At 35.1% G+C, this 27,078-nt stretch overlaps 1 long non-coding RNA gene across 1 annotated transcript in view; it reads left to right on the plus strand.

The window, feature by feature from the left end:
- LOC129401575 (uncharacterized) overlaps positions 1–27,078 on the plus strand; it is a 353,431-nt gene that overhangs the window by 295,996 nt on the left and 30,357 nt on the right. The window contains exon 5 of the long non-coding RNA XR_008628409.1: positions 2,259–2,305. This is a non-coding gene — a long non-coding RNA (uncharacterized LOC129401575). The remainder of the gene's footprint in view (positions 1–2,258; positions 2,306–27,078) is intronic.

The following is a 27,078-nucleotide window of genomic DNA, read 5'->3' on the forward strand; positions in this document are numbered from 1 at the left end:
AAACTGGAGTAATGAAAGCCAACAAATATGTCTTATTGTTTAATATTTTATCTTTTTAAAGATGCGAGTTCCTTAGTCTGGGTACACTGCAAACTCATAAACTTAGTAAATTTCACATTTTAGAAACATTTTTATCTAACATTTTTTGTGTATCTGATAAGGCTGATACATTTATTCATTCTTTCTCAATTTGCAAAGGAAACAAATTTATCATTGTTTATCCACTAGACAAGAAACATCTTGTTGATACTATTAAATGCTATCATGGTACATACAAGCTGTTTCTGAGATAACAGCTCAAGGGCACATCTTTTCTGAGTTCCCAGTCTCTTCAAATTTTCTAGACAGAGTTGAATTCTGTTCTTACCTAATATTTATTCTGTTATTCCTCCCACAAAAATATAGAGGTTACTATTAATGCAAAAAAATAATTGGGCATGAGATTTTTTTGTGCATGTCTATTTTTAAAGTATTTACAAAAGTAATTTAATAAACCTTTGTTATTACAGAAATTTTATTTTATGGGTTAGGAATAACAAATGATTATAGATTTAAAATATGTATAATGTCTAGTCAAGAAGAAAGGCAAATGACTTCATTACTGCTTATGATAGTGTAGATCAATTAGGAAAGGGAAGCGTTTCTTAGGGCAATGGTAGACGCCCTTGAAGTCGGCCCAGAAAACAGACTAGTGGGTGGCTTCGCTCATACCCCGTTAGCACTGCAATTGACTGGCTTTTGTCAGCTTTGGAGCTCATGTGCTTGTTTTCTCTTCATTTATTCCTGCTTACTTGCATTGATTTGTAAGCAGTTTAAAACTGGGATCCTGTCATTTAAGTCTTTGGTATCAACTTCCACCAAAGAAAAGAGTTTTGATTGTGGTAAATGCAGCAAATGTTAATGACACAGGCCATTTATTCAGGAAGGAGTGTGAAGCTTCATAGAGAAAATGAAACTTGTCAAGAGCAGAATACATGATACCACTCCTACTTCTTTCCAATCTTGGAAGTTTAAGTAACTTTCCATTCCCAGTCGCAGCAAGCTGCCATGAGCAAGCTTTCATCCTGGATTTGCTTATCTGTAAAGGGAGGAGGTTGCGCCAGTTGATTTTCAAATACCTTTCCTTCTAAGATTAATTCTTTTCTAAGGAAGAGCAAAGAATTTCCCTTGATCTCAGTCAGGTAATACTGTTTTCAAATCTCTAGAATATTAAGGAGATTTCACTTAAAACTTAAATGCTCTGATCATATCCACAATTTTTTGTTGGTGATGTGGAAAAGGGCTGGAGGTGGGGGCTGGTTTTCCACACCTGCTCAGGGCTTTCTCAGGGGTCACTCAGTGGTCACTCCTGGCCATGCTTGGGGGACCATATGTTGTGGCGGGGATTAAACCTTGCAAGCCAAGAATCCTGCACTGTATTGTCACTCTGCTCCCCCCTTTCATTTTTTTTATATCCAAAATATGCATTATATGAGTACTTGTGTTTCTAGTGATGTGAAAAATGTTGTTAAATTCAGAGGCCTTTGTTTTGGTCTTAGGTTATGTTGTGCTGTCTCACCTGAGTGAGAAAGTGTGATTTCCCTTTCTCTGTTTCATGTTCACTGTATCACTGTCATCCCGTTGTTCATCAATTTGCTCGAGTGGGTGCCAGTAATGTCTCCATTCGTCCCAGCTCTGAGATTTTAGCAGCCTCTCCTTACTCGTCCTTCCAAACGTTGCTGTATTGCAGGCTCTTTCAAGGTCAGGGGAATGAGACCCGTTATTGTTACTGTATTTAGCACATCAAATACACTACGAGGAGCTTGCCAGGCTCTGCCGTGTGGGTGGGTTACTCTTGGTAGCTTGCCTGGCTCTCTGAGAGGATTGGAGAATGTATATAAGAGAATACAAGCAAGGATGTTAAAACCAAACACATGTGTACTGCTGTAGATTTATCAGTGAGCTAGATTATAAACCCTTTTTCATGTTACCAACTGCCAATACTAAAATAATTAAACAAGGCTAATATTTTTAAACAAGAGTATTAGTTGCCAAGTCCATGCTCTACGGAGTATAGAAAACTCAATCCACTTAGGGTTTTCTAATACTGATCCCTGTCTGTATTGTGAATCTTATGCTTATCTGTGGATTGAATATTCATTGCCTTACCACATAAGATAGGCCACATTGCCACTTCCTGCCAATAGACTACTAGCATTCAGACTTGATAATTTTATTTTGTTATTTTCTAAGTAATCTATTTTCTATTTCTTTTTCAGAATATTTAAAAATATTTACCAGATAAGCTATCAATCGACACTTCAAGGTAGGAAACATTTTTTCTCCTGATTATAGAATTGGTATCTTTTTATCTTTCAGTAATTTCCAGTTTTGTTCACTTAAAATTAATTTGGTTTATTCTTTTTTTATTTTTTATTATTGAATCACTGTGAGAACAGTTACAAAGCTTTCAGGTTTAAGTCTCAGTCATACAATGATCAAACATCCATCCCTTCAGCCATGCACATGTTGCACCACCAAGAATCCCAGTATACCCCCTATCCCTCCCCCCACCCTACCTGTGTGACTGGTGATTTTCACTTTACTGTCTCTTTACTTTGATTACATTCAATGTTTCAACAGAAAACTCACTATTATTATTTGGAATTTTCCCCAAACAATCAGACATGCCGAAAAGGCATCACTTGATCATTTGTTTTCTATTGCTGATATTGAAGAGCGTCTTTTGGATTTCTGGTATTTTAGTAATTAAGTCCACACAAATTTCTGCCAGAAGCCACTGGGTTATGAAATGGGTTCGTGTGCCTCCAGCATCATGGGCGTTCAGGAGTGGAGGAGCCGTTCATTGGCGGCCGCTTAGGGTCTCGACTGGGCGGGAAGCAGTGCCGGTACTGCCCACCCCCATTCCGAGATTTCCTCCTATCCCTGTTACTGCAAGCTCGTACCTCTGTTCATTGGATCTAAAAGACGGTGGTTGCCATGCCTCCACCACCAAACAGAAAGATCAAAAGACAAAAAACCTTTCCCCTGCTGGGGTGGCACAGGGCCATAGCTTAGTTCACAGTCTAGAGGCATTTCTGCAAGAAATCGCTGGGTTACGAAACTGGTTCATGTGACTTATTCTTAATACCGGAAATGTGCATTATATCTCTCATTTGCTCAACTCAAAATAATCTATTCATTTGTTTATATCAGCACTTTGAATTTTCCCTCTATTTTCTTAGATGGTAGTATAGTTTCCTCTATTTTCTTAGATGGTAGTATAAGGGCTGGAGCGATAGCACAGCCATAGGGCGTTCACCTTTCACGAGGCCGACCCGTGTTGCGTGAACCTTCATGCAGTCGGAGGCGCTGAGATAGGAACGCGGAAGAAATGCATTGATTGGAGGCCTAAGGCTCGCTCTGGCTCTTAGCAAAAGGCAGAGGGCCTCCTGGACCTCCTTTTATTGATCATGGTACCCCTAAAGGGCACAATACAGTGACGTCACCAAAGGCATCAAAAGATGTTACAGGAAGAACTCTTTTAGCCTTAATAAAGAGTACCAGGCAGCATTATTTCCTTGTATCCTGCAGGCCAGTAATCTAGGCCTCCGGAAAGAAGATGCAAAACCAAAACTGAAACCTTCCTTGGACTAAAAATACTTGGATTTACATCCCAAAGACAAAGCTGGGCCCTGCACCCCAAATCTACAATTTACAATATCAAAGGTCAGGCTTGGCTAACACCATCTGCATGTCAAAGACCAGCCAGGCTTCTGTGAGAGAAGGAAAAACTGCTTTTTTCAGTATGCTGAAATTATTTTTCTGAAGGCAGCTTGAAGGGGGAAAATGTTCAGCTTCATCCAAACCAGTCAGGACACACAAGAAGTCTCACCCATTTTCATGGGTCCCTATGTTCCTGTCCGTAGTACGGTACAGTATCCATGGGCTCACCCTGGTAGCTCAGTCCAGCCCCAACAGACCCAGGTTCGATTCCTCCACCCATTTCGAAGAGCTCGGCAAGCTACCGAGAGTATAGCGCCCACATGGCAGAGCCTGGCAAGCTACCCATGGCATATCGGATATGCCAAAAACAGTAACAATAAGTCTCACAATGAGAGATGTTACTGGTGCCCGTTCGAACAAATCGATGAGCAACGGGATGACAGTGACGGTGGTAGAGTTTATTATGTATTAATAGTATGGAATTTATTCCTTCCTTTATATTATTGTATTGCCCTCTCTTTAGAACTAAGTTAATTTGGCATTTCCATTTCTAACATTCATATATATGTATCCATATATATGTACATATGGCAGTTTTATTATATACATATATTTGCTAAAAGTGATATTTTATTGAAAATAATTTTATAATTGACTGCCTTTTTAATACTGTAATTAAAAAAGAAACAATCAACAAAACTGTAAGTATATAATTAGCTGTCAGTTCTTTAATAATATAGATGTAAATTTGGAAAAAAATTACTTTAGTATTAGCCTTAATAAAGAGTACCAGAAAATGTGGATTCTTTTTGGGTAGGATGTATGCAAAGATAAATTTAGAATTTCTAGTCTAGTAAATACTTCTCTGATAATAACTTAATTGCAGCTATTTCAAACCAAATTGTTTAATTGTGGTGAATCATATGCAAATTGTTCAGATGTAGGTCAACCTCCCATTCCACATTCTAGCACCTCTTTCTAATTCAGGATAAAGTGTTCAGTGCCTAAAAGTGTCAAAACTATGAGGATCAAAGGCAGAGGACAAAAATAAAATAATAAGAAAACAAGAGTGGACTTGGAGTTTCTCATAGAAATGGCAAGACAAACTGATTACATTTATTCCTTACTTGAAAATCTCTTGACTTTTGCCTTAAATTGAAAATCATTTGCCTGTTTGTAGATATTAGAATCTGCTCACTGCTGCTAAGATTAGTTACTGAAAAATCACAATGTGGTTTGAAAGTGGTTTACTTATCTATGAAATAAACATAACACTATTGTTCTTGGCTACTTAGTGGATTGATATGAGTGTACAATAAAATAAGGAGTGAGAAATGTCTTTGTGATTCTGGACTCCCATGTTATTTTGTTATTTTTGGTCACCAAGTTGAGTGAGCCGTAGTAAGAAAAAGAAATACCCTACACAGCTCTAGGTGAAGACAACCAAGATTCTCTGCAGTTGTAGAAATGAAAGATTTAAAAAATCCTATTTTTTTATAGCTGTGACTTTGTAGTTCTGAAAAAAATGATCCAAGATAATTTTACTGACACAGAAAACACTTTTAACATTTGATATCGTGAAAAATATCTTTTCAAAGGCTGGCAAAGTAGGGAGTATGTCAGGAAGCTTTTTTTAAGATAAAGAAAAAAAGAATAAAAAAGAGAAAATCAGAAAATACCTGATTGGCTGAGATTTCATAATTAGCCTCTTTGGGTGAGAAGGCTGACAGTTGGCTTGGCATGTGAGGATTTGCTGACTGAATATACTTCATTTTCAACCATGCATAGCATGTACAGGAACATGAAAATTATCCAAGATTTGATTGGCTGATGTACCATCCCAGACATGAGTGACTGCTTAGGTCTAGAAAGTTATTTTAATATTTCTCTAATTGCTTTTGTGATTTGTATAATTTTATGAGAATGGCTAAGACTTTATGATTCCATTTAATCTGCGCATATTGCATACTATACTGTAAAAGAAAAGCTTTCAATTATGAAATGACTGAAAGTCAAAGCAGATTCATGAGTTTGTTTTCTCATTCTAGGTGATTTTGCTGATATTTTATTATAAAGACAGAAAAGAAACTTGGGGGATAAGGTAGTTGGGATAGAGAAGGGAACATTATGACAAAGATAGTAGATGATCACTCTGGAGAAGAACTGAGTGCTGTAAGTAGGTAAAGGAACAAACATGATAACCTCTCAGTATCTGTATGGCAAAGCATAATGGCAGAGAGAGAGAGAGAGAGAGAGAGAGAGAGAGAGAGAGAGAGAGAGAGAGAGAGAGAGAGAGACAGGCTGTGGGGAGGAAGGTGACAGGAGGGAAACAGGACACAGGACACCTGTGGTGGAAAATGTACCCTGGTCGAGGGATGAATGAACATTGTATAATGAAACTGGATCATGAACAGTCTTGTAACTGTGTATCTCATGGTGATTCAATAATAAACAAAAAGAAAAGAGAAGGAAAACCTTCTTGTTTGTTGATTGAAAGCTCTTATTTGCTTCCTAATTAGAATTGTTCCTTAATAGAGACATAATTTTACTATCATTGTTTTGTTTGTTGTTATTGAGCAGCATTCAGTAGTGTGCTCAGGGTTTACTCCTGCTCTGTGCTCAGGGACTGCCCCTGGAGTGGGGAGGGCCTGTAAGTGGTTCCAGGAAGAGAAACCAGGAAGACCACATGCAAGGCGGACACCCTATCACAGTACTATCGCTTAGGCCCCTTACTCACCGATCTTTCCTGAGATTTGATGTACAAGGATTTTATTTACATATTATATATTGTGATCTTTTCAACATTTTCTAAAATATATTTTAGATTAGAAAATTTAAAAAATTATTGGATCAAATTGTTGACTCATTGTTTTTTTCAAATTCTTAAAATAAGGAGGCAATGTGGTATGTGATTTATTTTTCTAATATAAGTTATTTTTATTTGAATTAATAGCACAGCGGTAGGCAGTTCGCCTTTCACGTGGTCAACCTGGGTTCGATTCCTCCGCCCTCTCGGAGAGCCCGGCAAGCTACCGAGAGTATCGCGCCCACATGGCAGAGCCTGGCAAGCTCCCCGTGGCATATCGGATATGCCAAAAACAGTAACAATCAGTCTCACAATGAGAGACGTTACTGGTGCCCACTCGAACAAATCGATGAGCAATGGGATAACAGTGACAGTGACAGTGACTTAAAACAAAATGTAGAGGATTATACTAAATAGTGACTTTCCCCTCAAAGTTATTAATAGCTAAAGTTTTTATGTTTATTCCCTCATATTTCCTGTTTGCATGCTTAAATATCATTCTCAAACTATTCATGTGATGTTTTCATACTATTTGCATAGTACTTTTTTTTAACAATTTGATTCTGAACATTTTTCTAAATCAATAAGCTTTATTGATTTCACCTTTCTAATTGTTGCACATTAGACAGCTTTTGAAGTACTATGATTTATCTCCTCGAGTCTCTAAACATCTTTTTAGATACAATTTTAAAATAGAATGAAAGAAGTTCTTTAATTACACTTTTGGCTGGCATACAAAAGAATCCCATTTCTACTTTCAATGAGGAAATTAGGAAGCAAATAAAAAGTGTTACAGTAAGAGAAATACATATCATTAGGAAAATACTAGGAACATAAAAATTAATAATATAGGTGTTCATGAATATGCGTTATAGGTATATAAATAATAATCTTACTAATTATTCGTGGTTCTTCGAAAATGATAGCAGTATGCATAGGTATTCAAAGAGACTGAATAGCTATTTGTTCTCTTTATACCATTTACCTCATATTATTCCTAGTACATGAATGAAAAAAATAGATCTTATGCATTATATTAATGTAAAAATCCACTTTGTATTTATCATTCCCCCCCCAGTAAACTGTTATCCCTACAGGGTAATAGCTACGTGTTATTCATATTTGAATTTAATAGATTCTGAATAAATGTTCTTTCAGTTAAATTAGATTGACAAGTTAGTAAGAGGAGTAATTAGGTAGAAATGTTTAATCTCTTCAAATTCTATAAGTTGCCACTCTTCGCCTTTTATCTCCATAATGATTGTTTTTCTGTAGATGAGACATAAGTAATGTAAACAAATGCTTTCATATAATTAAATTAAATTTATTTTAAGCATGATTTTAAAGAGTTTTTGGTTTTGTGTTCAAAATCATAGCTAAAAATATTCAGAAAAATATTGAAATATTATTTGTATGTTGCTGATGCTGTTCACATAGTGCTTTTCTCTAAAATGTCGTTCAGTTTTAAATCATTATACTCATGTTGAGACCAATGAGACTACGTGTATGGATTAAAAGGAATGAATGACTACAAAATCATTCTTTAGATAAACTTTGTTAGAATGGGATAAACGTTTTTAGTACTTTGTGGAATGCAAGTTGCTACTCCTGTCATTTAAATGTTTTTTTTTTTTTATTTTACTTTTTGGGTCACACCTGGTGATGCACAGGGGTTACTCCTGGCTCTGCACTCAGGAATTACTCCTGGTGATGCTCAGGGAACCATATGGGATGCTGGGAATCGAACCGTCAGCTGAGCGCAAGGCAAACATCCTACCCATTGTGCTATTGCTTCAGCCCCTTAAATATGTTTTAACATGTTTCAAGTAGTCAAAGTTACTAGTGGTTTGATTATGATTGCAAGAATCTTTGATTTCACCTGGAAATATATAATTTCATGTATCTATGCAAATAAGATGATATTTCTTTTTGAGAATATGAACAATTAATGTGTGTAGGTTTTTGTATATATGTATGGAGATTTTTTATTTGCTTTGGTTTAGTGGACCACAACCAGCTATGCTTAGAATCACTCCTGGTTGTGTTTACTACTGTTAGTGGTTCCAGAAATGAGTCCTGGTCAGCCACATGCAAGGCAGTGACCTTCCCATCTGCACTATCTCTCTGACCCTGTTTTTCTTTTTTTTTTAAAAAAAAAAGCAAAAAAACCTTTTTGTTGTTGTCATTTTACTGGACTGTAATGCCTGGTATAAATAGTTTTTGTCTTCCTCTGACTTGTATAAGTCACTAGCCCCAAATCTGGTTCTATATACTTTCTTACTGGACATATCAAAGGAAGAAGGGATATTGGTTTGTTTATTCGTTCCTAAACGTTTCAAACTTGCTGACATTAGCTTACAACTCTGTGTTTCAAATGGGTACTTTCCCTGTCATCTTCAATCTTCCCTGGTCATCATTGTGCATTTTCCAGATTTGTACGCTAAGGTACCTAGACATATAATAAAAAAAATTGTAAGAGACTACTATTAGATAATAGGGAATGGTTCATATGAGAGAATAGATCAGATGCAAAGTATATAAGGTTTACTTCTGTTCATTCCAGTTCATTTCTTTCTATTAAATTATGCTTTAGGGTACATAGGCTTCTAACACTAGAAGTTATACATGAGCTCTCATGATTCTTGAGTGTTGTTGATTTACATTTTAAAAAAATTAAAGGGGATCTCAAAAGGTGTCAAGAATTGCTTTAGGTGATTTTCTGACTTTGCAAGGTATCATAGAAATCCTTGTTCAACTAGGTTAATGAATCATGAATCATAGGTTTTTATAAGAATTAGGGGGAGGGAATTAAATGTTCCTTTATTCTTTCTAATAAATGGGTAATTTAATATAATATTTTAGAGGGTGCTATAGTGGTAGCAACAAATATGGGACCTGCCATATAAGTCTTTTCTATTTTTATCTGGATAAAAAGGCTGTAAGAGTGAATAAGCTAAGAAGAGATTGTTAACTATATATTGTGACATGCAGAAGAACTAACGGCAAAGAAACATTTCTTTTAAATACAATTTCATTTCACCTGAATTCTCTTTATGCTATTAATTTATTATAATTTCTTGTTCAACCATTTAAAATTTTATTTTTTTAATATTAAAGAAATGCTAAATAAAGACAATGGACCAAAATAAAGTGAAATGCATGGGGATAAAAATCATTAAAACATGGAAATCCTGTCACAAAATCTTGAATGTATAAGTATGGTTCCAAGGGATCCTGGTTTACTTTATTTTCTGATCTTTAATATTTACTTTTATTTTGAGCTGTCTCCTCAATCCTCCGTTTCATTTCTACCTTTTGTTATACTATCACACATTTCTTTGTGCTTACTGTAAATACTGTTGCTTTTCCCAAGTCAAATAAAAGCAGCTTGCAGTGAAAAACAATGCCTTTTAAGTGTTTTAACATTACATTATTTATTTGTTATTTTGTTGATGGATTGGAGGGATAGCATAGTGAGTAGACAAGAGAGCCCGGTAAGCTACCGAGAATATCCCGCCCACATGGCAGAGCTACCCATGGCGTATTCAGTATGCCAAAAACAGTAACAGCATGTCTCACAATGGAGACGTTACTGGTGCCCGCTCGAGCAAATCGATGAACCACAGGACAAGAGTGCTATTTTCTTGATTTGAAGGCTATATCCAGTGGTGCTTAGCCTGGCCTCGGGGGACCATATGGGGTTCCATTGATAGATCTCCAGTTTCCCTTATGCAAGGCAAGTGTCCTATCTTCTGTACTGTTTCCCCAGATCCTATATTTATCAAGTTGCTGTTGTTGTTGTCATTGTTGTTGTTACCGTCCCAGTGGTGTTTGGAGGAAGTAGGTATCAGAGAATAGATCAGATGTTCAGTGTACAAGGTTTACTTCAGTTCATTCCAGTTCATTTTTTCTGATAAATTATGTTTTGGGGCATATAGGGCTCTAACATGAGAAGTTATATATGAGTTTTCATGGTTCTTGAATGTTGTTGACTTATATAAAGAGAGAGAGGGAGAGAGAGAGAGAGAGATGCACAGTTCTGGGGATTGATTCCTATTATGATGCATGCAAGGCATATGTTCTATCCCTTGAGCCGTATTCAACCATTCTAAAATCTTTTCTGAAAATAATTACAATCTTATAGGATGTTTGCAGGGAACTTGATTGATTAAACCATTTGAAAGCAGATTATGAACCTAATACTGCACTACTCTCAGCTACTTTAGGGTACATTTCTATCTCATCACAACAATAAATGGGTACTAACTGGATTGTGGACTTTTCTCAAATTCATATGCTGAAATCATAACCTTGAATATAATGGATTTGTAGAAGGGGCCTTTGTGAACTGACATAGTTTAGATGAGGTCTTAGGTAGAAATCCTTCCTGCTAGGATAAGTGCCCCTGTTGCTATGGACAGAAGAGAGCTCTTTATTTTCATTTTTTAGTCCTGCAATGGTATAATCAAAGATGGAATTGGCAAGTACCTGGATCTTGTGCTCCCTAGCCTCCAGAAATTGCAATAAGTAGATTCATTTCTTGCTAAGATAAATGAATTGCTGGATTATTTCAACCAGTCTATTTTTTTAATATAGCATCAGAAACTCAAAATAACATTGCTAGAATATTAATATTGTGATTCTCAGATCTCATAATGTCTCAGAAGTTGTTCTAATATATTTAAAACTGCCTTATGTAGTATAAAATTAATTTCTTAATAATATGCTATATTTATGTTCGATGTTTTTTTAAAAATAAAATTTCATATACTTTCTGAACTCTGATAATTTTGATGATTATATACTAGCTGTGGTATGGTATGATTATGTAATTGAGTATAATGTAGGGTATGTTTTGTGGAAATTTGTACCATAGTCTCTAGAATTTGCTCGACTAGGCAGCAGTAACATCTCCATTGTGAGACTTGCTGTTACTGTTTTTGGCATATTGAATATGCTACGGATAGCTTGCCAGGCTCTGCTTTGCAGGCGGAATACTCTCGGTAGCTTGCCAGACTCTCTGAGAGGGGCGGAGGAATCGAACCTGGTTTGGCCGTGTGCAAGGCAAATGTCCTACCCACTGTGTTACTGCTCCAGTCCAGTCTCTAGAATAATGTCTGTTATATAGATTATATTCAACAAAATAGTTTTAGAAAAATGTACTAGTTACTGCAAAGCTTCTACTGAGGAACTCTGACTTTGCTTGGACAAATTCTAATAACTGCTTTTTAACATTTTTTCAAAGAAAAGTATAAGAAGCAAATACATAAAAATTAAAATCTTACTCTGGTGTATTCACACAGAAACATTTAAGTCTTCTCCTTAGTTTGTTTAGTAAACATGTGTGCTTTGGTCACTATTAAATATGGGTAGTTCCTTTAGAGAAGAGTTTTCAAAGCATGGTCTATGGACAGCTCTTATTTCATATGCTTTATGATTCCTACAGATATAAAATTTTGCACATTAAGAACTCAGTGGTCTATTTTAGCATTTTGTCAATGTGATTCTATTTCTGCTAAATCTACTAATTTTAATTTGATAGATATATTTATCTGCCATTTTATCCACTTACCTATGTATTAATTTACATTGAATTTTCCATAATTCTTGATCTACATTAGATTAGAATTTTAAAATGGGGTTATTTGGAGTCAGAGAATCATATTGTATAAAGGTTAGGGGACTTGCATTGATCGTGATGTGCATGGATTTTTGAGAACTACCAGGAATGATCCCTAGCATAGAGTCAACAGTAAGCTGTGAGCACAGTTATGTGTGGCCCACTCAAATGAACCTCCCCTCCCCAAAAGTAAAAGAGTAGTATAAAATAAATATGAAAAATAACATGGTATCTTTGATCTGTAACCTAAGTAATGTCTATAATTATCCAAGTTTGTAACTGGATAGATGTAGAGCCAATATAGTGTTAACAATTTGTAAGATTATATGTGTGATATCTATGTACACCTATGTGTGCCTGTTTTCTTCTGTGCATGTTTAAGAATGCTAATGTGTTTAATGGAAAGCAAAGTACAGTAACCTCAATATATACTAAGTGCATTATTATAATATTGATGATAATAGCTCTTCCCAAATCTTTTTTGCAGAGCATAACCAAAACATTGGTTCCAGTAGCACTCTCTTTTATAGAATATTGTCTGTTTCTCACTTTCATTTGTGAATTAATCTTTCCCTTAACCAATAGAAATGCAAAATTACAATTGCTGATAATTTACTAAGAAGGGAAATCTAACCAGAAACTGACCAACGCTGCTCTTACCTCCTCTAAATGACAGAAACTGTGCCCAAATTTGTAAGTTTTTAACTGAAGAGAAAACTGATGTTTTTTTTTTTAATTAGAAATGCTAGGAGAGAAAAATAGAGTACATACAAAATAATAATAGGAAAACAACTAAAAGAAAGAAAATGAATGAATTGCAGTAAGTTTGATACTAAATCAGTATTCTTCAACCTCAGTTTATATTTAGTCAATTTCAAAACATACATATTAAGAGCCTGGCAAGCTACCCGTGGCATATTTGATATGCCAAAAATGTAACAATAATGGGCCTCATTCCCCTGACTCTGAATGTGACAGGGACGAATGGAGATGTTATTGGTGCCCACTAATGCAAATGGATGAGCAACAGGACAACAGTGATACAGTGACACATATTAAACAACAGTCATTGCTCTTATCTTACACTGAGAAATAAATTGAACATTAACTGAAAAAACCTTCCAGGGTTGAAATGATAAAACAGTAGGTAGGGTCTTGTCTTGCATATGACTGATCTGGAGTTAATTCTGGGTACAAGTAGAGTTCCCTGAACACTGCCAGGAGTGATTCCTGAGCACAGAGACAGGAGTAACTAAGCCCTGAGCATCAACTAGTATGGAAAAAAAAGAGAAAGAGAGAAAGAAACAAGAAGATGAGAGGGAGGGAGGATGGGTGGAAGGGAGAGACACAGGGGAAAGAGAGACAGGGCAGGAGGGAGGAAGGGAAAGAAAAGAGTGAATCAGAGAGGGGAGAGAGAGAGAGAGAGAGAGAGAGAGAGAGAGAGATAGAACATTCCCTAGAATGCACAGTTTTGAGAAGAAGTAATAAATTTGATTTCAGTATTGTTGTTAGTACATGCATTGAGCTATTTGTAGGTATAGAGGGAATTGATAGACATATTACTACCTTCCTGAGACTTATTGTTACTGTTTTTGGCATATTGAATATGCCATAGGTAGTTTGCCAGTCTCTGCCATGCGGGAGGGATACTCTTGGTAGCTTGCTGGGCTCTCCAAGAGGGATGGAGGAATCGAACTCAGGTTGGCTACTTGCAAGACAAATGCCCTACCCACTGTGCTATTGATAACAGTTCCATTAGTACTGCCAAGAAATACTGGTGTGCCTTTAGCTACTTTTGTTCAAATATATGACAGTTATTCCAATAGACTGTATAGACTTGATCATCTTTTTGTAAAATTAGATTATATAATATTAACAAATAACAAAGTTGTCTAGTGCATTATTTTTCACAACAAATCTCCACAATGAAGAAACATGACTGTAAAAGAAAGGATGAGCAATGGGGAGAGTATAAGTGCATACATATGTGACACTTAATGAATAAAATAATGTCTCATTTATTTCATGGATAGTTGAGGGAAGGAAAATGTCACAGGGCTAAGGGAAAAGATGAAAACTAGATCACACCCGTATCTATGGTTTGGGATCCTAGTTGAGTCAATAATAAAGAGTATTGAGAAACTAGAAACACATGAATCTAGATTTAAATATTAAGTCTGTGGTTTCAGTTTGGGAAGTCAAACCTATTAAAAATGCACATATCATGTATTGAGTATTGAAAGGGTTCTATGTACTGTTTCTTTTTGCCTGGAATCATATACAAGTTTTCCTTTTGCACCAACTTATTGCTGTTAAGTTGGCCTGTGTTTGAGTGTATCACTTGAAGTTCTAGTAATTCATTCCATATTTTTGAAACTACAGGCAGAAGAAACACTATAACTGAAAACTGGCTTCATATTCATGACACTATCATATCTCTACCACAAGAGCACTGAGCTGAAAATTATGGACAATATGCAAATTACATTACATACCCATTTAATTTTCAGCTACCTGAATCTTAAAGTAGAATTGTTTCTGAATAATTTAACATTGGAATTTTTGTAGTTCTTGACTTCACCTTGCTTGTGGGCTTATTTTTGTGTTCTACCATTACATTAAGTTAAAGGAACATTCACTTTGTTTTTGAAGGCTCCTAAAAAAAGCCTTAATATATTTTATAATTTAATTATATGCTATATTAGTGACCAATAGCATAAACAGAAAGAATGCATTTATCTTATTATAATACTAGTTTGTTATCACATATTTTTTTTATAATAGACTTGAGTGACTCATTCTACAAGTAGTGATCTATGACTGTCTCTTGGTTTAAGATGCCCAAAACCCGAATAGATTCTTTAATTCTCTACAGACCTGGCCCAGTGTTGTCTCGGGTAAGTCCAGTCAACTCTAGAACAGTGGATTAGTCAACAGTAAACAAGACTCACCTTTAAAACTTCCAACCAGACACCTATTGAATCATTGAGTAGGCAAAACCTAAGATTTTCAGTAAATGGATACATTAGCAGTACAATCATCAAGCCAGCAATAAAATTTTATCTAAAATACCTACTCAAGTTTTGTTTAACTAAATTAATGAAATGGCATATTGGTGAAAGAGTGCATAAATAAATTATAATGTTTAAATTGCCTTTTTGTATTACCTTTTATCATGGAGTAGACAAAATTTAAGAAATGTGTGGTGCTATTTGTTTTTTATGCACACAATTGATAATAATAGGTGTCAAATTTTGAAAGTCTTAGTAGTCTAAAATTATCACTATAGCACTGTCATCCCATTGTTCATCAAATTGCTTAAGCGGGCATCAGTAACTCCTGTAGCCTGATGGCTTATTGGGGCCACTTTCAAGGTCAGGGGAATGAAGACTGCCATTGTTACTGTTTTTGGTATATCTAGTATGCCACAGGTAGCTTGCCAGGCTCTGCCATGCGGGCTGGATACTCTTGGTAGCGTGCTGGGCTCATCGAGGGGGACGGAGGCTTTTGGGGTGGACTCTAATCACCTTTACAGGTATTCCCAGTCTACCAAATGTAAGCTTTTGGTCGATTGGCATGTTGTAATGATCTGTACACTGAAAACATGCATTTGCCTGTATCCCTGGGACATTTTGTGGCCTCAGGTTGATCTTCTTGAGGTAGAAGGAGTGAGCCCGGAGGTTGTTGAGCAGATGGCAGAGCAGGATTCTATCATGGAGGGTGGGTGCCAGGTCGAACACCTGCACCGAGTCCCAGGTCACCCAGGTCTAAAATTATAGAACCCAAAAATATACAAATCTAAATTGAGTGGGACTGGAGTGATAGCACAGTGCTGGAGTGATAGCACAGCAGGTAGGGCATTTGCCTTGCATGCAGCTGACCTGGGTTTGATTCCTCTGTCTCTCTCAAAGAGCCCAGCAAGCTACTGAGAGTATTCCACCCACACGGCAGAGCCTGGCAAGCTACCCATGGTGTATTCGTTATGCCAAAAACAGTAACAACAAGTCTCACAATGGAGACATTACTGGTACCCAATAGAGCAAATTGATGAACAATGGGAAGACAGTGCTACAGTGCTAAATTGAGTGATTCAAAATTCCAAAATACTAATGAGCTGTCACTGTCACTGTCATTGTCATCCCATTGCTCATCAATTTGCTCAAGCAGGCGCCAGTAACGTCTCAATTGTGAGACTTGTTACTGTTTTTGGCTTATCAAACACACCACGCTAGGTGTGCCAGGCTCTGTTGTGTGGGCAGGATACTCTCAGTAGCTTGCTGGGCTCTCTGAGAGGGGCAGAGAAATCAAACCCAGTTGTCCTCATGCAAGGCTAGCTACCTTATACGCTGTGCTACTGATGAGCTAAGACATATAAAATATAATTTATTTCCTATGAATACTTCTGTATGGAATTGTTTGATCATTTGTGATTTTAAGTAATCATTGATCACACAGTGATGATATAATTATTATTGACCATATGTGTGGGGTACAGTATAAGACTTTGGAGTCTTAGGAGTAGACCAAGTTTTCTACTACCAGAAGGTTCAAAAAGATCTAATAGCATGGAGTACAAAAGTTAGGTGCTAATCTAGGACTATTGAGACTCAGGAATGGTTTCCCAGAAGAAGCAGTATGAATGTGGAGCACGAGTCAGACTCACTGACAAGATGGATAAAGAAATTCTAAGTACAACAGCAAAATATTTATCTCAGGAAAAAACAATTTAGGATACTTTATATATTCCTAGGGGATGTGTGTGTGTGTGTGAGTGTGTGTGTGTGTGTGAGTGACAGGTAAGAGGAGCAAGAAACAAATAGGCATATGTCAATCACAAGAGTTTTAAATATAATGCTAATTGTAAATAACATTCTTATAATAGTACAGACCAAATTAACTGTTTTCATGATGAGTAAAAATGATCAGATTTACATTAGGATCTCTAACATTTTTGGAAAGCATAAAAACTAAATAAATTTTTCAATGAAGGCCAAGAAGAAAGAGAATGATGAAGAGTGAGAAATAATTGTATAGATTATTCAATAAATATTTAAATATCAAATGAAACTTAATGTATCATTTATGTGTGAGAGATAACATAAACTAAAAAAAGTCACAGGTAAATGTAAAAATTTGAAGAATGGTTGGGGTGGTTAAAGAGTCTCTGAACTAACTTAAGAGGATAGTTTTGAAGAAAAGGTAAGTTTAATTATGAACACAATGAAAGGCTGATGTGTTTGAGCAGAATCACTTATGTAAGTAGACTTGAATAAGTAAATCTGGCCCTTAAAAGATAAATCATATTTGAGATAGTGATTTGAGTATAAAAATTATTATTAAGGCTTAGATGGAAATTTTTTCATTGATGTAAATGGCATAATCCTGGTGATATATCAAAGGCAAAGTGAACAGAATTTAAACCATGGCAAGTCAATAGATCACATGAAATTTTAAATTCAAGGCCAATGTGACAGATATCTTATCCATGACTTCAATGTCTGAATTTGGTGTGTATGAGATCACTTCTTTAATAGATAGATATATTTTAAAAATTAAAGATTCAAAATTTAGAACAGCCCTTTTCAAACCCTTATCAAAATAAAAGTTTGAGCACATAAATATTAATAGTTATTTGATTTACCCAGCTATTTTAAGCAACTAAATTTATATTGGATTCACAAATGTGAAGAACTGTTCAAAACTCTGCACAAGAACTCAGTAGAGGGTTACTTATGATCCCATTCTTCCTAACAGATTTACTGTTTTTATAATTTTATAATACCCAACTCACTTGATGGAACATTCTCCAACTGTGAAGTTTTCAATGATCTCACTCACTAGTCATGGCAATATTTTCCAGCATTAGCTCATCAGAAAGAATGCCATTGACATATGAAATTAAATGGGAATACAAATAAGTTAAATATTTGACCTTGATGACATATTGTTTGATTACTCTATTTTGTTTCATATGACTTCCATGTGAATTGGTACAATAGAAGGAATAATGAATTTTTTTACACGGTAAAACTAACCTGGAGAAAAGCTTAAGTGACCACAGAAAGGAAATGGGCATGAGAATTTCCCTTTCAATGTGAAACATCTGAGGCAGTTACCGAAGCTTTAAAAAATATATCTTAGTGAATCTTATAATTAATCAGATGATATATGACTTTAACTTGACTTGTAGAAGTTAGTGATATATCTGAGAGGTTAATATTAAAAAGATAATGTATGAGAGAATTCCTATAGATGAATATTTATAATTGTGCCTTTTAAACAATTTGTTAGTCTTTACTATATTTTGCTATCTAAATCAAGATTTTTCAAACAATATCTGGAAAATTGAAACTAGAAAGCCTTATTATATAATTTGGTACACGATTTTAAATGTATTGCCAGAAAATTTGTGTCATGATTTTCATTGTGCCACTATTATTTAAATATATATGTAGATTAGTTGATCCCTGTCCAAATTCTCACCTTTCATTTCCATTCTCATTCTGACCCCATCCCACTTCTGTCCTTGATGAAACACATCCTTTTTAAAGATCATTTATTTATTCATTGTTTTTAGCCTTACATAGCTGTGCTCTGAGCTCACTCCTGACTTTGTACTCAGGGATCACTCCTGGCAGTGTCATGAAGGCCCTATACGGTGCTAGGTAATGAGAAAGAACAAAATGCTAAACAATTATCATTAGGACTAAATCTTCATAATGGAATATATGAAATATATATTTAAATTGATGCTACATATAATTGGTGCAGTATATAATTAAATATAATTAACTAAATTTAACATTATTTTAATGAGCAATAGCATGGCGGCTAGGGCGTTTGCCTTGCTCACGGCTGACCTGGGTTTGATTCCTCCATCCCTCTTGGAGAGCCCAGCAAGCTACCAAAAGTATCCCGCCCGCACGCAGAGCCTGGCAAGCTACCCGTGTCGTATTTGATATGCCAAAAACAATAACAACAAGTCTCAACAATGGAGACGTTACTGGTGCCCGCTTGAGCAAATCGATGAACAACGTGATGACAGTGCTACAGTGACAGTGCATAGACAGTGCTAATCTACTTTTAGCAAGATGTATCGTCTTACAGATCTTACTTTAATATGAAAGCAAATGGCTTTATAAATTTAACTGCTAACCATTTTTTCTAGGTTAGATTTAATTGTGTAAGCAAAAAATCTTTCTCTTTTGGCACCAATAACCCCTTAGAATATAAAATTTTTTTCCCACATTTAAAATCAGGGATTTGTAAGAACAGATTTCTGAATATGGCCTGAATCAAGTTAAATATTGTTGGTTCATATTGATTATGGTGCCTGAAAAAGACTTAATATACCTATAAAGTTAAAATAAAATAAAATTAAACAAGAGATTTTGTATCTGTGAGAGATCTAGATTTAAAAGTACTTTGAATAATAAGTATTATTAAGAAAAATAAGTGTTCTTTCTAAAAATTAGACCTTCTCAGTTATAAGCAAGTTAAATAAATTGTGATTTTTTTTCATGTCAGAGTTTTAGATGAGTTCTTTCTTTTCCTTCTTTCTTTAGTTTTGGGGGGTTGGTAGATGGGAGAGAAGTATTACACTCAGTTGTGCTCAGGGCTTCTTCCTAGATCTTTACTCAGGGATCACTCCTGGCAGGTTCAGGGAAGCATAGGGACCATATAGGGTGCCAGGGATCATATCCCAGTTTGGTTAAATTCATGGCAACCTCATTACCTGCTATACTATCTCCCACCCCTGGAATGTCTATTTCCTTATTTATGAGTTTACAAACAAGGTGCCTTTGCTGCTGTTTCTTTCTAGTCAGCTTAATCTAACTCAACCATTCCAGATGTATGGTAGCTTTCTCTTTACTCTTTGAGATTTCTGTTATGTTAATTGAAAGAGGTATTCTTTTCCTTGATTGTCTTTGTATACCTTGAACAAATATGGCCTTTCAATTTTCTCTAGTAGTTCTCATTATTCTTTCGTATTCTTTTTCTTATTCTTTGTTCTTCCATTCTAAGTATTCCTATCATTGCCTCATTTTGTCTGGTAAGAACCTTCTTAGCTCCAGACATGTTTATTTTTTCCTATGTAAGCCCCCACATTGGATAAATGACACAGGAATTCATTACACTATATTATCTAATCCTCCATAATAGTTTATAAACTAGATCATACTTATCTTCCCAGAACCAAAATAAATGATTTCAAGATGTTCTAAATGTTCACTAATTGTGTATTTTATGAATGGATAGATAATCCCTTTATCCAGGAAAAAAGTACAATTTTCTTCCATTTTAAATAGTTTCCTCAGACATTATTTAGTTTTAATGCAACATATCTTTTAGTTAACACCAAAACACACTATACCTGTTTTGTGACTCTTTTAATTATAATTCTGTTCACTTCCATTATAATCATACTTTTTTATGTAAATGCTTTTAGCAGAATACTATTTACTGCACGTATAAATTTATATTAAATATTTATTTACATTATAGCTTTTCTTTGAATGTAGTTATAGAATTGAATTATTATAATAATAACAATGTGGTCTTTCAGTAATTTTAGCAATACTACATTTTAGAAAGTTCGTACCAAATTTCATATCACTAAATTGTGTGAGTTCCAAATTAACCTCTTTCTTACCTGTATTGAAAAACATTCTGTTATTTTATTGTGTTTTTTAAACTTATATAGGCATGACAATTTTTATTTCTGATTTGAAAAGTCTTTTTAAACATTTTTATAGAAGTTAGTAGAATAATTCTATAATTATTTAACAGATATTTCCAATAGTCTAGTTTCTAGTATACCTACTTAAAGACTCTGGATCTGCTTCCACCCACAGTTTCTTATAACATAACTCCTGACTGTTTTATGCAAAGAATAGCAACAGCAACGAGTCCTAGTTTATTCACAAACTAACTTTCAAACTTTCAGTCCAGATTGCTCTCTTCTTTTATAATTGCGTCTGTCTTCTTTCTCCTCGTTAAATATCTGAAGTCTTTTTTTCACATTCACTACAATTACGTAAATTTGTTAAGTCTTTTAATTTCCTATATCCCTAGAGGCATTTCTTTTTCTTGCAAGTTCTACTACTTGAAATATTACCTATGGTTTAATATCTGGTCAAGATTCAAAAAGCCAAAAAAAGAATAGTACCTTTTTCAGTGGGCTGGAGCGATAGCACAGGAGGTAGGGCATTTGCCTTGCATTTGATCAACCCGGGTTCAAATTCTCTGTCCCCCTCGGAAAGCCTGGCAAGCTACTCGTGGCGTATTCCATATGCCAAAAACAGTAACAACCAGTCTCACAATGGAGACATTGCTGCTTCCCGCTCGAGCAAATCGATGAACAACGGGACGGCAGTGCTACAAGATACACTATTACCTTTACTATGCTGTTTTCTTTCTCTGTTTTTTGAGCATCATCTAAAGTAAAACCCCACTAGTGACATGTTTGAATACCTTTCCTATTATGCCCTACTGTTGTTAAGATTTGATTAGAGAACAGTAGGCTCTTTTAAAAATCTTGTGTTTGTGAAATAGTCGCAGGGCTTGGAGTGATAGGGGAAGTGTTTGCAATTCAGGAGGCCCAGGGTTGCTCCCTTGTACCATGTGATGCCCTGAGCAACGACACCAATTTTTTTTTCAAATTAAATGATCTCAAACCTACATCTGCAAGACATCCCAGACTTAGACAAGTTTTGTTTGTTGATTCTGAAAATTAAGGAACTGAGGATTGGAGCAAATCCTTTGTCAAGTGCGTATTGTGGGCTTGATCCCCAATGCCATAAAGTTCCCTCCAAACACCAAACCAGGAGTGATCCCTAAGCACTTCAGGGTGAAGCCCCCAAATCAAATTAGGAAAGAAAGAAAATGAAAGCTATATTTAAAATAATTATTTGAGCCAATTAAGGTAATTTAAAATAATTTACATAGTGTGGTTTTGTTCTATGTAAGACTGTGCATGTAGGTTTAATTAAAAACTTATGAAACTAACTTTGCATAACTGTCACCAAATGGTCGTCATTAAACTCTTAATTGTTTTAACATTCTTGAATGCATGTGTTTTATTTTTGATTATCTGTCTTCCATCTGACCAAACACATGTTACTTCTTAAAGGAACAGTGGGAACATAATAACCAAGATATATGCACAGTTTATAAGTCAATTGTTGGGAAATAAAGATCAATGTATATGATAGCCAATTTAATGAATTTATGTTCCATAAGCTAGTTTATATTTAAGATTTAGAAACAAAGAAAATGAGTGAAAGACTATTTCTTTTATGGGCTAACAATTTCTTCTATGTGCTAATACCTGACTCATTTGGATACTTATTTAATTATTTGGTCTTGACTCTCATCCAGCAGTACTCTGGTTCTGCATTTAGGAATCAGCCTTGGTGGAGTTTGAGGGACCATATGGAGTCATGGGAATCACATTCAGGTCAGCCACACGCAAGGCAAGTGCCAATTAAGTGTACTACTGCTCTGGCCCCTGGATTTGTATTTATATTTGCAAATTTATTTAGTAAATGAGTTTATGCCTTAGTAGTAATAACCAGTGTTGTGTCTAATTAGTAAAGTCAAATATTGAAAAAATTAATTATTTAGATTCTTATTTTCAAATCCCTTTTAAACAGATATGCTATTGTCCTAGTCAAGATGAAAGCTTAAATTGGGGGGAATGTTTATTTATGCTAGTGGAGTAAAGAAAAATACAGTTATTGGTTTAAATTAATTTAGAGTAGAAACTAGTAGTGATAAGATCTTAGGACATACACTAAGCTATCAGTTTTATTACTGATTCTTGATTATCAAATGCAATTATGACTGAACTCGGCTGGGAGAATTGACACTTTTATATTATACAATCAAAATAAATACAATGTCTTTCTGTAAAACTTTTCTTTGATAATTTAGTTAGTCATTTTGTTTTCAGGCATTTTAAGCATCTCAGTCATACAAAATTTCAGTGGTCTTCAGATCACACAAACAGTACAATGTTTAATACTTGCTTTGACAAATTAGTGGTCACAATTTTGGTTCTTTACATATTGGCTGGACTTGCCAAGAATAGATCAAAGTCTCTCTTGTTAATATAAAAGGAAAAAGAAAACCTCCATAACAGTAAAATGAGGGAAAGCTAAATTTGAAAGTAAGTTCTAAGAGTCATAGGTTGAACATAGTATCAATTCTTTGAACAGTTTTCCTAACCTCACTTTTATTTTTTTTTTGCTTTAGATATAAAATTTGAAATGAAACAAAACTTGTCAAACATAAGTTTTATGTGTTCCTAGAGTTTTGGCTTCTTTGACTTTCTTTTTTTAAGCAGTCTGTCTCATGCTTACATTATTTTCTTTGAAACCAGTTCTCTCTTCTTTTTCTGTTCTCTTATTTAGTCTCTTTTCTTTTCCCATCACTCTTTTTCTTCATCTTTCTCTAATCTTCATATCTGAATCTAATGATTAAACTTACAGTGTTAGGATACTATTGTCTGTTTGGAATAAGCATACATAAACAAACTGGACAACTTTCTCAGTAACTTATTCCACTTCTACTATTTTCATAATTTAAGAAACTGCAAAAGTTTGACCATAGTCTCTGTGTATAAATTGCATATCATAATTCTGAGCACTTATTTTGAGTGTTTTTTTATGTTCTTCCTTTTGATAAATGTTAATTACTAGAATTATTTCCTATTTCTCTTAGCAGTGATCATTTATATCATCATGTATATTTTAAATGCACCCATCTCACACCATTACATTTATGCATTAATACAAAAGGATATAGTATGTTGGAAATGTGCTCTGGTCTAATGGAATATAGAAAAGTCTAAGAATATTAGGAACTCATCTAGCTATGTGGTACCTAACCACAGTACTAAGACCACACTGTAATTCATTAGAATTTCAGTTAAACTGGCCATTTGTTGTATTCTATAGCGAAGACTTAATAAAAAACTTAACCCACCACAGATATTTTAATTGTAGAATTTGTATTTGGTAGTTTTAGTGCCCAAAACATATGCTTTAATCATAGAAATGCCTGTCTTATAGAGGAATAGGAAATGCCAACTAACTACAGCAAAGAATAATTTAAAAATTATTAAAAATTCTCAAGAGTGACAGGACATTCAAGAAATCACCTGTGACAAGCAGTCTGGCACCAACTCATCTCAAAGACTATGTCTTTTGCTCAAAGTGTCTACTTGCTCTGCTTTAGCACTTGGAAGTGGTAACCAAGCTCATAGTACACAAAACAGTATTACCCTTCTTACTGTGAGAAGAGTTCCCAACATGGAACTCAACAATATAATTGTGTGCAGTGGTACTGGGAAAAAAAATTCATTATCAGAAGTCAAAATGATTTGAGTTTCTGGCACCTAACTGTTCAGTTTATTGAAAAAGACACTTTGTATGTAGCCAATTCCAACCTGAAAATTTGGATACCTTTATGTTGCTAATTGTGTGACTCCATTAAATGACTTCAGAGTTGAGTGTAACTTAAGAAAAAGGACTTCTAGTCATTTAGCATTAATGATTGAGATTTTTCTCAAGATTATGAAATGAAAAATTGGTTATGTTTCCCTCACTCTTATGTTGATATAGTTATTTTATAAAATTGAAAGAAAAACTAGATCAATTTCAAGTGAATATTGAAGTACTTTGATGATGTAACAAGAATACTTATTTTAGGTTTTTGAGTCTTTTATACTTTTGTGTTTTCTGAGACGTCCCTACACAAGAATGTTGTAAAAAAATAGCTCTTTATTCAATATAATTTGTTTTTTACTTTTGTTGGTTTGAGATGTTTGGGGCCACGCCTGTCTTTACTCAATGCTTTCTCCTATCTGCTGTGCTTAGTTTTCACTCTTGATAGGATTTGGGGAGCCCCATGCAATGTTGGGCATCGAATCTCAGACAGTCTTAGCCTTACCTTTCAACTCAAGCGCCTTACTTGATGAACTATCTTTCCAGCCCTGGTTGTTTATTTCATAATATGTATTATTTTATATTATATATATATGTAATAATACCACTTTTGGTTGTTGGAATATGATATGTCTTAATTTAAGTGATGAAAGCATCTTTCTGGTACTAATTCCATGATGGGCTGGAGCGATAGCACAGCGGTTGGGCATTCGCCTTTCACTCGGCTGACCCGAGTTCGATTCCTCCGTCCCTCTCACAGAGCTTGGCAAGAGTATAGAGCCCTCATGGCAGAGCCTGGCAAGCTACCTGTGCATATTGGATATGCCAAAAACAGTAACAATAAGTCTCTCAATGAGAGACGTTACTGGTGCCCGCTCGAACAATTTGATGAGCAACAGGATGACAGTGACAGTGAATTCCATGATGCTAAAATAAATACACATGTAGAAATAAATTCATTGTCACACCTCTTCATTAATTTTTGCATTAATTTTTGCATTTATAGTACGTTTGTCAGAAAAACTTATCTCATTGACATCCCTACACAATAATATGAAGTTGACCATTCCATTCTACTCTGGTACAAGTGCTCATCTTTGTAAATCTCGAGTCTTATGTTTTAAAATGTTTCTAAAATTTCACTTTTCAGAGCACGAGACATATCAATTTTAGATTAGAAATATTAATAAAATACTGTATTAGTTATTATATCTATTAATTTCCAATACTACTATCAACCATATAGTATTGATATTCATTATTCCCTCCTTTTTTTGTTTTTTAAGCCAAAGTGACATGCTCAGGTTATACTTTTGGTTCTGTAGTCAGGAACCATTCCGAGCTGCTGAGGGATCCATCATTCCCAGCTGGCCTTATATGGTGCAGATACTTTATATGGTGCAGAGTTTGAACCTCTGTTGACTGCATGCAATGCAGAAATCTTACCTGCCATAATATCTCTCTGGCCTTTGACATTATCTTTATTTTTATTTTTATTGCAATTTAGACATAATTTTATTAATTTAATTAATTTTAGCATTGCACTTATTTTTTATTTTTTTAATTTTAAAAAATAATTTTATTAGAGAATCACTGTGCTGTACAGTTGCAAACTTATGACCTTTTGTGTTTGCATTTCACTCACACAATGATCATTTACCCATCTCTCCACCACTGGCCATTCATCTCCACCAATGATCCCAATGACCTTATCTTTAAAGATAATATTTTAAATATAATATTTTTTATAAAAGATTATGGTAGACAAAATCAGTAAGCACAAAAGAATTTACTAAAGGTCTGGATATTTTAGACGAGTAGTTACAAAATAAAATGACCTATATTTCAAATTTAGAATGCCATTCTTATATCAATATTTATTTATTTATTTTTATATTAATAATTTTTGAAGAATTCCAGTGGAAGCTTATTCATGGAATACCAACATACATTTTAAAAATTATTGAGATAAAATCATCATTATTATCATCATCATCCCGTTGATCATCGAATTTCTCAAGTGATCTCAGGAACGTCTCCATTTGTCCTAGCCTTGAGATTTTAGAAGCCTCTCTTTACTTATCCTTTCCAATGGTGCCGAATTAGAGGCTCTTTCAGGGTCAGGGAAAGGAGACCCAGAATTGTTACTTGTTTTGGCATATGAATACACCATGGGGAGTTTGCGATGCTCTCCCATGTGGGCAGGAAACTTTCAGTAGCTTGCCTCTGGGAGAACTAGGCTATAAAATGTTGATTCCGGGAGCTTGGTTTTAAGTCTCTGGATGTTGGCCATTGGTGGGATTATACGGTTCCAGGGGCAGTCCCTGGGTGTGACCACCTAGCTCCTGGAAAATGGGGAATCTGGGCAGAAGAGGCCCTGTCCCGATCTGAGCAGGCTTGGAGGTCTCAGCCCCAGGTCCCACACACCTGGATTCCTCTGCTGGTTCCTTCATGTGTGAGGCTTGTCGGAATATGTGGAGAGGGGCCTTGAGCATGGC

This window comes from Sorex araneus, chromosome 2 (genome assembly GCF_027595985.1).
Source record: "Sorex araneus isolate mSorAra2 chromosome 2, mSorAra2.pri, whole genome shotgun sequence".
Taxonomy (NCBI): domain Eukaryota; kingdom Metazoa; phylum Chordata; class Mammalia; order Eulipotyphla; family Soricidae; genus Sorex; species Sorex araneus.